The sequence below is a fragment of the Leguminivora glycinivorella genome, chromosome 11, assembly GCF_023078275.1.
Source record: "Leguminivora glycinivorella isolate SPB_JAAS2020 chromosome 11, LegGlyc_1.1, whole genome shotgun sequence".
Taxonomy (NCBI): Eukaryota; Metazoa; Arthropoda; class Insecta; order Lepidoptera; family Tortricidae; genus Leguminivora; species Leguminivora glycinivorella.
In genome coordinates, this window is record NC_062981.1 from 16,752,826 (window position 1) to 16,765,877 (window position 13,052).

General features: G+C 35.3%; 1 protein-coding gene across 2 annotated transcripts in view; it reads right to left on the reverse strand.

Moving 5' to 3' along the window:
- Positions 1-13,052, reverse strand: part of LOC125231458 (reversion-inducing cysteine-rich protein with Kazal motifs) — a 66,391-nt gene that overhangs the window by 45,920 nt on the left and 7,419 nt on the right. Inside the window, exon 1 of one of the 2 annotated variants that reach the window (XM_048136925.1) lies at positions 4,119-4,137. The exons of the other annotated variant lie outside the window; for it this stretch is intronic. The gene's annotated coding sequence lies outside the window, so the exon portion shown is untranslated. Of the gene's footprint in view, positions 1-4,118; positions 4,138-13,052 lie in introns of those variants that run through there. 2 annotated transcript variants of the gene reach the window in all.

A 13,052-nucleotide genomic window follows, 5' to 3' on the forward strand; every position in this document is an offset into this window, starting at 1 on the left:
TATTATGTACTAGCTTTTGCCCGCGGCTTCGCTTGCGTTAGAAAGAGACAAAAAGTAGCCTATGTCACTGTCCATCCCTTCAACTATCACCACTTCAAAAATCACGTCAATTCGTCGCTCCGTTTTGCCGTGAAAGACGGACAAACAAACAGACATACACACTTTCCCATTTACTAAATACTAATAAATAAGTACGTAATATTATAGGTTTTTATAACTTGTATTGTATTAAATACTTAGTAGGTATTAATGATTAGATATAGATTTTGATATAGATATAGATTAATTATGGTTAGTTTTAAGATATAGTTTAATTTAGATTAGTTTTTAATTTAATTTAAATTTATTTATTAATGTGTTATATTTTTGCAATGTTTATAAAATAATATAATTGATATTTCATGGATACAGTAATATCTCTAATTATTAATAAATCTAGTTCTGCGTGAGATATAGATAATAATAAAATTACCAATACTGTACCGAAGCTAAGGTAAAACTAAAATTGTGAAGTATTATTAAAATTAGGGTAGGACTATGTTTATCCTATTTATAGTTGTTTATATTCCTATTAATTTATATAATGAATGTTCTGTAATATTGACATGTAAAAGTGCCCCTGTGACCTATTTGCTGAATAAATGATTTTGTATTTTTATATTTATATATGTAGGTACACATGTTTTCAATAACAATTTCCTGAAACGAATTAATTATTTTTCTGTTTATTTTTAACTTTATTGTACATAAAAATCACACAACAGCATAAGCATTATCTATCAGGCAACCATAGGTCATTACCAAAAATCATCAAGATGGATGCAATGACAACTAAACAATACAAACGTAAATTAATCTATGGGCAAAAATAAGGAAGTTCTCCAAAAAATTATCACGTCTTTTCTAGCCACCCTGTATATCCGAAATTGGACCGAAATCATTCAATCAATCAATGTCAATTAACTTTTTAAATTCATTAGAGACCGTCACAAGTTTGCCATGCAAAATAATTGAATATCCTGATCCTGACAAAAGTCTAGAGTACCCTAAAATCCTGATTCACTTTTTTTTAAGAATTTTATGATATTAGATCGCAAACGAGCAGACGAATCGCCTGATCGCGCTTAGATTGTCGTCGCTCATAATCAGGGCAAGGAGCTAGTAATCACTAATCTGTAATTTCTCTAAAATATCTGGTCCTTGTCCTTGGACAAACTATTATTCGCCAAGTAGGTATACCTATCGCTACTTATAAACTTATCAAATGTCATTCTTTAGCAAATATTATAAAAACAAATGTTTCAATTTTAATATATCCGTTAGTCACTTTATAACTAACTTACCAACCGTATAAAATATACAAGTACCTATACTATACCTACATTTACATAAGAAACTACAGGTAGAATTGTTTCCAAATCCGTATATCTTCGAAGTCTCCAAGTACAACACGGCAGAGTTATTTACGTTCAGCGTTTGAACTTACATTCGCATTAGTTTTGTTCTCGATCCGTACGTCTTCATTACTTCTTACATTTCGAATGAAGACAAACGCGTCCACCTAATCCTTGTATCTTTAGATATATCGGAACAGACAGAATGCTCAGATATATCTGAACATGAGCTTTAAAGCCTTGGTGATAGAGGTTTGTTCAGATATTTGAGAAGAACTTGTCTGCTCCGATAAATCTGGTGGTGATTACTTATATGAGAAATCCCCCATTTTGTTTTATTACGCTGAAGTCTTTTTAAATAAAGTCGGTTCTACCATCGCTACCTATATTACAATATGTATTATAGACTTTGTTTAGGCCGAATTCACTGATATTGTTATATAGGGTCTAAACTTAAATTACAATTGATTTAAGATCCCAGAGCCGCCAGACCTTCCTCATTCTCTAAACTTCAGTGGGGTCCCCATATTGTTAACCTCTCGAATAGACTTAGTTCTGCAGCTTTTGCAGTGAGCAAGATCCGTCAGTTAACAGACGTGAAAACAGCTCGATTAGTTTATTTTAGTTACTTTCACAGCATTATGTCATATGGTATTTTACTTTGGGGCAGTGCTTCAGAGATAAATACCATATTTATTCTGCAGAAGAGGGCTATTCGAGCAATATATAAAATGAACCATAGAGACTCACTTAGAGATAAGTTTAAGGACATTAATATAATGACAGTGCATTGTCAATATATTTATGAGAATATTATGTATGTACATAAAAACATTTGTAATTTTAAGAAAAACTGTGATGTACATAGTATAAATACTAGAAATAAACATAAACTCGCGGTGCCCTTCACACGGCTCTGTAAAATTAAAAAATCATTCATGGGTAATTGTGTTCGATTTTATAATAAACTTCCGAATCATATTACTGACTTGTCAATTAATAAATTTAAGAATCATGTAAAGCGTGTACTCATTTCCAAAGCTTATTATACAACACAAGACTACATGAATGATAAAACAACGTGGGATTAATTGTTATTCGAAATGGTTTCTTATTTTTACGTTTTATTATTATTCCTCTTTATTTCTTTCAAATCTTAGGCTAGGTTATTTATAATACGAATATAAAAGTAAAATACAAAACCACTTACAAAACAATAAAAAAATATAAACATATTATAAAAAACCTAACCTAGGGTGCCGCCAGCAGCGGGGCAGGGCCCAAGCTGCCGGTGGTTAGGGCTGCAGAGAGAGGAACCGTCGGACTATCCGCGCTGTGTCCAAAATCACCGCCTTCTGCATCTGACCCTTGATCCAACCACCGAGCGAGAGTCTCTTAAGATGTTGGTCGAGACTCTTCGCTATGAGACCGTTCGCTGAAACGACTATCGGGACAATGATCGTTGAATCAACATCCCACATGGTGGTTATCTCGTGAGCCAAGTCTAGGTACTTACTGGACTTGTCCTTCTCGGCTTTCACGAGATTCTCATTATTATTATTATTATTATTGTTGATGAAATTAATATTGTATTTTTTTGGACATTGGATTTTTCCTAGAAATATTCTAGACATGTATTTTTATATATACATATACCTAATTATATATTTTTTGTTTAACGATTATTTTTATATGAAATTGTATATTATAGACTCAATATTATTATGAACAATAATTTACAACAATAAATTGCTCTGATAATTAGGTTAGATTATCATAATATATATGTAATGAACTATTCATAAGAGCTTGTAACTAGGCCTACATGAATAAAGATATTTTGAATTTGAATTTGAATTTCATTTTCTCAAGGATGAAACTTTGGGACAATGTAGAGTTCGTATCGACGTTTAACGTCTGCATATTACCTAGTTCGGCCCGTCGGCCATTGTCCCCAAAGTTTCATCCTTGAGAAAATGAGGAAGGTCTGGCGGCTCTGGGCTCTTAGTCCAAATGTTGTTAATTAACGTTTTAGGTAATTACTGTAATTAGTTACTTATATTCCAAGCAGCAATTTCCTTCATTTAGGCCCTGGAAATTTCGCTTGACAAAGCAGATTTTGACGCCTGTGCCATCCACTAGAAAACAGTCATAAATCATAAAATAGACCTAATTAATTAGCAGGTGAACGATCAACACAATCAACGAGAGTTTTTATCTATGTAGGTTCTAGTTCTAGATACCGTTCGGATTCAAAACTACACCAACACAAACAGCACAAATTACCCCTTGCTTTGATATGTAATTCGGGCAGCCAATTCCAAGTCAACAGTAAATGTCGCAGTGCAATACTGCTAAGTATCTAATTCAAGCGTATCCAAATTTAAAAAATTTCATGTGGGTCGCGTGGACGACGGACGCGTGATAGCGATGCGATGCGATGAAATCAAACCTTCGATTTCTATGTTAGTGCCTTAAGTGGGTGACGTATCGATGATTAGGCGATGCCATGTGACGCGACAGCGACTCGCGCGACCGTTATCCTCGCAAGCCACAGCCTTAGGGCCAGTTGCATCAACCACATTTGACAGACACATCATCGTCACGCAGCAGACGTCTATGGAACTTCCCATAGAATAAAATTTAACGAACGCTATAACGGAGATAGACGGTTTAGTGCAACCAGCCCTTAATCTTATGATCTCACAGAAGTTTCCAACTTACTGCTTATAAAATATTCTATACGGAAGTTTTGACATCATCTCGGTAATTTCAGTATCCATAAGGGGCACATTCAGATGCAGGTATCTTGGTAGCTGGAGCGGAACTGCCTCGTTTCCTGAAACTAAACTGTTTTGTGAAAAATACGGACTAAAAAGTTAGTCCATAACATCACTCCGGAGCTAGCGTTATCTTTTGCATGGTAGGATACACGCTGCTTTTATAGTCAGGTGCAATACAGGGCGTCCACTAGACCTCCTATTTTAAATTAAAATAATTTTGCATGGAAGTTGAGTGTTTTAATTTTGTAATTTGTGTGGGAAATACAAAAAGATGACATCATAAATTAACTTCTCTCCTTTTTCGGTTCTACGCGTGAAATAGACTCAAATGGCCTAAAGATCAATCGTAGAGATTTACAAACTCATTTGCAACATTTTACTAGGTTTCGGGATATATACCGCTTGGAATATATTAAATTAAATTAAATTTACCTATTAAATGCAATACCTACACTCCTTTTTTGGCAGTCGTTTAAATAATTTGTAGGTACTATCAGCTGCAAAAGTGAATGAAGAAATTATGAATAAATTCATTGATAAATTCGCCATGCACTTTTGCAGCTGACAGTACATTACGTACACTTACCCACACCACCACCACTTACAGCGGCACAGTCAATATACGTACGTACTTAACCCTTCCCTCATACTTGCATTTACATAGATAGAGTTTTGTAAGGTACAGCGGGACAATTTAGACTGAGGGGCAAATGCAACTGATCCATTTTTTCCATGTCTTACAATGTTTGCATTATTGAGTGTCCACTGGTTATACAGGGCACGCGTGTTCATGTGAAACTCAATAGTGTAATATTGGAAAAAATTGATCAGTGACATTCCCCTCCAAGTAGGGATTTGCCCACTGTACCTTACATATGAAAAGCGACATTCTAAAAACAAGCTCGTCTTTACTATCTCGTTGGGAAAAATTTAAAACAGACAGTGTCGTACATAATACAAGCTTGTTAGGCAGTTCACTACCTGCCGCTCAAGTGGGGGCCCGGTCAAGTGCCCGTGGCGCCGGCACTGTCCTATCGTGCACTTGTGACTTAGTGTAGCAGTTGTGCACCTTATTGTATGGCAGTAAGTTGAAGTATAGGGGGTTATTGCACTTTGTTACATTTTTAACGGTTAGATTAAAGCAAAATTAATGCGATTGCGGGTACCTAACCAACGAAAAAATCACTTACGGTTTGTGAGCGTAATCGTAGCGAGCTCTCCCTATCGCTCTCAGACCTATAGTGGCGCGACAAAGCCAGACTCTGTTTTAATCGCCATATTGTAGCGTTAACGGTTGTCACTTCGGCTAGGCCAGCAGATGCATCAATCCTAATTGACGAGTATAGGCTCTTGTCCACATTTTGTAGAGCCGACATTGTGTCTGAAATTTACACTGTAAATGAAAGGCGTTTCTGTTTCTGTAACCCTAAATCCTAATACATCTGTATCGACTTCATTCAGCAGTGAACTATGGAATAAATATAAGCTGTCATGGGGCTCATCAATCGATGCATCAAGTATAGTTCGTATTCTGCAAACGTTTAAAGGGTGACAGACTTAGTGCGATATTACGTAAAACGGAAACATCATTTATTGATTTTATCGCATCCGATGGGCTCCCGATTATTCCATGAATTTATCTATCACGAGATTTAAGACTAACATTAAACCTAACGCCCCTATTTGTCAGCCAGGGAAGCCCTGAACCGATATGATATATTCGATTGGCAAGGCGGCGTGAGTGACATTAAATTTATTCATGGAACAGAATCCCGCCTTGATGCGGACCACGGCCGTGTACCGAGCTTCACGGCTGTAATGGAATTTATTACGATTCTAGCGTGGCAGGATACGTAAAGATGGGTTAATAATGGTCCGTATTCGTATAAAGACATTTGCTCTGGGATAAGACATACATTTCTGTAAAATATATGGACTTGTTACGTATGACGCGTATAATAAAAAGCTCTAAATCGAGGAATGAGCGGTCAAAGTATTTAAGTTTCAAGTTCAAGTTCAAAGTGTTTATTTGTAAAACATAGGTGCAGTATACAGTGGTGTATAAAATTATAAACATGGTATCACTAATGCTTTGCCTTTGGGCGTACAAAAACATGTCCTTAAAATAATTCTTATAATAACTTAAGAGGGGGTCGTACGAAATCCTCGAAAAGTGCATTCGGCGTTTAACAAATGCTGCTCACATTTCTAAATTAAATGAAATAAAATAAATGTAGTTATTATCTTAAAGAGTGTGTCTACAACTTTTGACTATTCACAATCTCCAATTATTAACGGTGTAATAACTAAACCCACACAAAGTTGACCTAAAATGAGAAAAACGTATGTCGCCGTTTAGTAAACTTTGTTAAAAAAATTCAATACTTTAGTTATAACATTAAGTGATTCTAAAAGCCAGATAAATGGACTACAGGTTTTGAGGTTTTTTATATTTTTCCTCTCAAAGGCAACAAAGAAATTTTACCTTAAATTTAAACTATCGTAAAATTTCCATACATTCGCCATTGCTGTCAGAATTCTCCTTTCGATTAGACGCCCTGAGCGGCTCATCGGAGGCAGACGTGTCGCCGGTCGCTCCGCGTTGACGTTTAAATTTGACAAATATTTTGACAGAAAATAGTGTACGTACACGAAAAACCATACCAGTGTAAAACTGTGCTCAAAATAAATAGGGTAAATCAATAATGTCAGGTGGAGATCCAATCTCATTTAGAGTTTAAAGGTGCATGGCTTGTGCATAAAAAATAAATAAAAATATATCACATTATTAAAGAAAATAACGAACACAACCGAATGAGTATAAATGATTTCATTCTAGTTCGGTTAAATTGAAAAAAGTTTCATGTTTTCTTTTACTCATCGGAATACATTTTCATTACGCTGGTATTAACAGTACGTCATTTTAAAAATATATATGACAGCACCTACGTCAAATTTTGTCAACCAAACTTCACAGGTTGTATGTAAACAATTACAATTTAATTTATTCATACATATATTCAGATACTTATTAATTGATTCTTACTTAGAATAGAAAAAAGGGGAATGCGAGCGGGTATAGGTTTAGGGCGAAAGTTCAAATTTAATTGTATATATATAAAAATGTCTCAATTTCATTAAAGATTTACTCTGTGCATACCACGAACACGTAACCGTAAGTTGAAAACAATAATAATTATAAAGTAAGTACCTAAATATATTGTTGTTTAGAAAGTTAACGCTCGTTTTGAATGGCACTTCTCCACTCAACTAGACTAGACCAAATATTCATGGAACAGTCACCAGCATATATGACTATAAACGGCCGTGCAAAAATATCTAATTTTCTATAGGGGACCATAAGTATATGACGACATATTCCCGGCAAAAATTTGTGATGCTCCGTGACCGGCAAAAACATCATCTCTCTTTCTAGCGTCTCGCGAGCGTAGCGTCGGGCCAACTCTATGGAAAAAGACGCCGCGTCGGCGCGGCTTAGCCATACAGTTGGCCCGACGCTACGATTGCTAGACGGCAGATGTGGGGAGTGTCCTTATCCGCAGAAATATCTGATCGGGTAGCATAAAATATTTGATTCCTTATAAATAAAAATCTAAATTACACTCTCACTCGCATAAATATCTATCCATTGTTAAAGAAAATATATATCTTATGGGCTAGAAATCATTAATATGTAATTAAAGTGCAATAACAAACCCTACCTTAGTTGCCTTAGAGCGGTAAATTGTATGAGGTGATTTGACATCTCACGAAACACGTGAAGTATTGTCAGTGCATATGTCTGTCTCATCTGTTGTTAAACTATGACAAGTAAACTTATTACAAATCTGATATCAGAAGCCTTTTTACAAGCTTTTATTCAACTTGCCTTTGTTAGTATATCTTAGTTTGGGCCAAAACGTAGAAGCTAAATTTGACCCACTTTCCGATTTCCGATTGAGCTGAAATTTTGCACACTTATGTAAATCACGTGACAATGCAATATTCTGGTATCATGGAGGTGATCTGATGATGGAGCAGAAAGGTGGTCAGAGGAACTCTGTTATGAAACGTCGTATCCCCATTGAGTAAGGGGTATTTAGAAACATCTCGGAGAGCAATAGATGATTTTTGAAAGAAAGGTACAGTCGGCTAAGGTAAAGCCTGTGCCAAAAATGATTTTTTTGCAAAAAAACTTATTATAAATTGGGAGGTGAATTTTTATATTATCTCTACATATCATTAAGAAGAAAAACCGGCCAAGAGCGCATCGGACCACGGTCAGTGTAGGGTTCCGTTCCGTAGTTTCCGACATTTTACATATTGACAATTTAATAAATACCGTAATTTGGAGTGAATAGGGTTCCCGGGGTATATAATGCTATTATATTTAAATAATATATTTACAGACATGAAAATGTCTGTCAAAGTAGGCATTCAAATTTATTGGATTTTTTACTCATTTTAACTTCATTTTTGTGTGAAATTTTGCTAAGAATTTGTTCATTATCCTTTTGAATGTAGTGTATACCTACACTTCTAAAGTTTATGTTTAACAGAAAATCATAAGACATATTTTCATTTTTATAATGGTTTTCATGAAGAAAGCGATGCAACTGTGTTGGGGAACTTTTACGGGATGAACAAATATCCGCGGCCTGAGGGGTGAATAGGATCAATAATGGGGGGACACGGGTCGCAAAAGGGGTGAATAGGTTTACGAAGGGGGTGATTAGGGTCGGAAGAGGGGTGAATTGGGATGTGTAGTCAATGGTTGTCAAATTGTATAAAAGATATATAACTTACCTAAAGTGATGTTTTTATGAATGACCTCTCTGTATATGGACGCAATTTATACGTCAATGTATTGCTTCGTAGTTAGACTAGATACAATAAATTAACATTTAGAAATGTTAATCACACTTCTGTCAACCACAAGTCAACGTTTCTACTTAAGTCCACAAAAATCACCCATGGTTGCTATAATATAAACGGATTACTTTAAAATAAAAATCATAAGTATGAAACTATACTATTGTTTTAAATCATAAGTATTAAAATAGATATCATACACGAAAGAAAAAAACGACAAGGCCCACTGGTGGCCGAGCCGGGAATCGAACCCGGGTCTTCAGCTTACGCAGCTAACGTCATTACCACTAGGCCACCCGCCCGCCGTGTGGTACCCGACGAAATTTCTCTAGTGTATGTTATCTCTGATAGGCACATTTTGACCACCTCGTATATGAATCTTTAAGGCCCTTTTGCACCAACCACTTAACTCAGGGTTAGTGGGCTGTCAACTGTCAAATTCCATGTAAAATGGTGGGTTAACCCTCAGGTTAACCCTCCATATTCGTTGGTGCAAGTGGCACTTAGAGGATTAGGGTATAGCGAGAGAGATGGCGGGTTCGATTCCCGGCTCAGCCACCAGGAGGCCTTGTCGTTCTTACTTTCGTGCGTGATATCTATTTCAATGCATAAGTATGACAACGGTTATGACTTTATTTTCAAGTAAGTAATTTTTGCTGATAAACTTTTTTTTCGGCATTCAATTTTGTAAGGTATGCTCCCAGCCGAAGATCAGCGCTGAAGAAGAGGCACCAAAGAAAATGCGTCCGTTCCATTCCATACAAGATTTATTAGCAGAGAGCGAAAATATAACCTACCCACAATCAGTCGGCGCCTAATTACTAAAATACACACATTTGTCACAAATTTATTTCAAAAATACCTAAGTCATTATCAGTTTGCCGTTAATATTTGTGGGATATTAAATTGGACCAGGAGTGATATTTAAAAAAAACTATACATTTATAACCTTTTGAATTTTGGAATTTGGTTAAAAAATCCGGCCAAATGAGAATCTATTTTCGCACAATTGTAAAACTAAATTATCTTTACTAGTTACCTCCAAAATACTAAATGAAATGACATCTATTGCGACTTAAGTAGTTTGCATAAATTAGTAACCCAATTCACCTAGAGATGGCGCTGTACTTTGGGCTACTTAGTACATCGTTTTCTGAAGATTTTGGGTTCATGGGGTCGGAACGGGTATGAACTAACTTAATTTGTGGTGAATAGGGCCAAAACCGACTTTTGAACGTCGATAGCAGTTTTTTTATATGTGCCATTCTAATTTTTTACACAAAAAATCTTCCAGCGGTGTGAACTTCGGGTTGTCTTTGAAAATATGTCGTTTTATTTAGTAATTTTCGCTCACCCTAACGTTGGGGTGAATAGGGTCGGGAAGGGGGTGAATAGGGAAAAGTGCTAGGGTTGACTTTTTTGGATTACGAACAAAACCTGACCTGTCACGAGCATATTAAATTTATTTTATCAAAAAATAAGGAACTAATATGTTATGAGTAGTCGGTAATGTATTATTAAAATAAATTTATCGAAATCTAGACATATGATAACCCTAAAACAACCTTTATAGTTATAGGGTGCTCTGACGCAGTGAACAAGTAAGTATGGTCGTGGGCAGTGCGGATAACGTGTCAAAATATAAGCATAGTTTGTTGCTATTTTTCATGTTTAAATAACTTCTAAACTAACGTAGTGGGTATTCAAGTAAAAGGTTCACAGTGAATATTAGCTTGCCAGACATGTGTTTAGCTATACCATTGTATTGAGTGTTGTATCATAAAGTCAAACTAGGCATTTATTACTAATTATTTACTATGTGGGGTGTCTTTGATCACTTGCATGGGGTAACATTGACCATAATGACACATAGTTGATTATTGTCTGATTATGTCACGGTACTTGTTGAGACTGATAATTTGATCTCTTCTTGTGATAAATATTGAAACAATTGCAAATAAAGTTGGTTTTTCGAAGATGGTAATTTTTATTTTTAATCAAAGTAACCCCAAAATAGCGTTAAAGAATTGTAATATTTGACTCTGCGAACCGTTTTTTATCTTTTCTTGAGATAAAATACTTTTGTAAGGGATTACATTCGATTACCATTAAAAAAAATACATAGGGTATCAAAGTAATCCCAATGTCAGTTTAAGTTTGATAACATCGTTTTTTTTTGCGTACATTATTTTGTTACCTTTCTAGATTTTTAGCAGGAAAAGACTAAAAAAAGTTGATGGTCCCATTTTTTTCTTTCTTTGTTACGTTACATTGACCAATTATGGAATTTATACTTCGCTAACTTCTACATTTAATGGGTAAAAATACCCATTAAATGTAGAAGCTAGAGAAGTTTAAATTCCCAAATTGGTCAATGTAACCCCAGTTTACGGCAGACACCGTGAACCTTTTCTAATAATTCTCTTTTTATTTGAAAGAAAAATCGTTACGATACTAAAATATGCAATCTGAGATAAAAAAATGCTTTTCATATAGTTACAAACTTAGTTCAGAATTTTTTTCTGTAAAACTTTTATAAATTGTTCTACCTATCAAGTTCAAAATAATTTTCCTAGAAAGTCTTAATAAAGTTCTGCTTTTGAGATTTTTTCATATTTGAGAAAACAGCCCTTATTGCCTGAAATACGGCGACATTGATATTTGCTTTTTCGTATTTTGATGGTATTTTGACTGCACTGTTGTATTTTTTGCCATGCTAATTTGAACCTTATCTCTGAGCGATGTTTTTTAATTTTCAGTCACGTCACAGATGTTTATGACATAACATCTAGGTATTTAGCCATTTAAAAGAAACTACAAGTGGCTTTACAGACGTGGCGACTGCAACTGGTACAGGGCCTAAGCCATAATTTAAAATTATATTGTGGTTTTTATATGTATTTGCGTTTTATTTAATGGTAAGTATAAGTTTCAACATTTTCAACTCAAGAAACTGAAATTAAGAGAAGAGACTAGGAAATTGGGTAAGATCAAGAGTCTGGTGCAGATAGCGATGGCGGTATTGGATATGATAAGATATGCGTCGATATTCCCTGTCTTCCTTTGGGTCTCTGACTTGACTGCTGCTGGCTGTACTCTATTCATTAGGTTTTTATTTTATACACATGCTTTATTTTTGTATAAAAAAAATGATAAAAAAACCTAACGACCAAAAAGAATAAAGAAAATATCTGATAGTCTTTAATACAACCCGCATATACGTAATGCACAGCTCAGGCCTCTGAAGACCTGTAGGGCAATCATGGTCGCGCGATAAATGATAAAACATCGGGCCGTCCCTATCGCACTTACAAATAAAGCGATAGGGCTGATGTTTTATCATTTAGCACGCGACCATAATTGTTTGCCTGGAGGTATCGGCCTTCACACACGTCTTTGAAAAATGTTTGCGGGGATAGGCAGGCTGACGATTTTTAATCTAAGTATAGAAAAGTAACGCAAAATGAAGTGCAAAGTAATTTGAAATACACCTAGGTAAACAATCAACTGAGTAAGGAACGTTATCTACATATTTAGGTAAATTAAAGTCACATGAGACATGGACAGAGAAGGAAAGCTAGATGACGCGTATTTTTTCTCTGTCTTCTTGTATGCTACCTTTTTTACAGTTTTAATTTTTCAAAGGAGGTCAGTAGTTGACTACAAACTCAAAATAACACTCTTGAAAAAAATTAAGGGTCACTGACCTTTCACAGTAAATTGAGGTAGTGTGAGTGAAGGGTGTTTGTGTGTGTAATGGGGTAATTTGACAGATTCTGAAAATTCTCCCTGCTCTACCCCCTCTTAACTAAGTATTTGACATTTTATTGTCATTTAAAATAAGAACTATGTACTAAAATATCGCACTCAAACAGAATTTCCATATAAAATGTACCTGTTTTAATTGGTGGTTAGTGTTAAATTACGACTAGCCCTTAAAAAATATACCAGCTATGCAGTTTGCCATTGGGTTATGAAAAAAACTTTTCCAGAACTTGAGTGT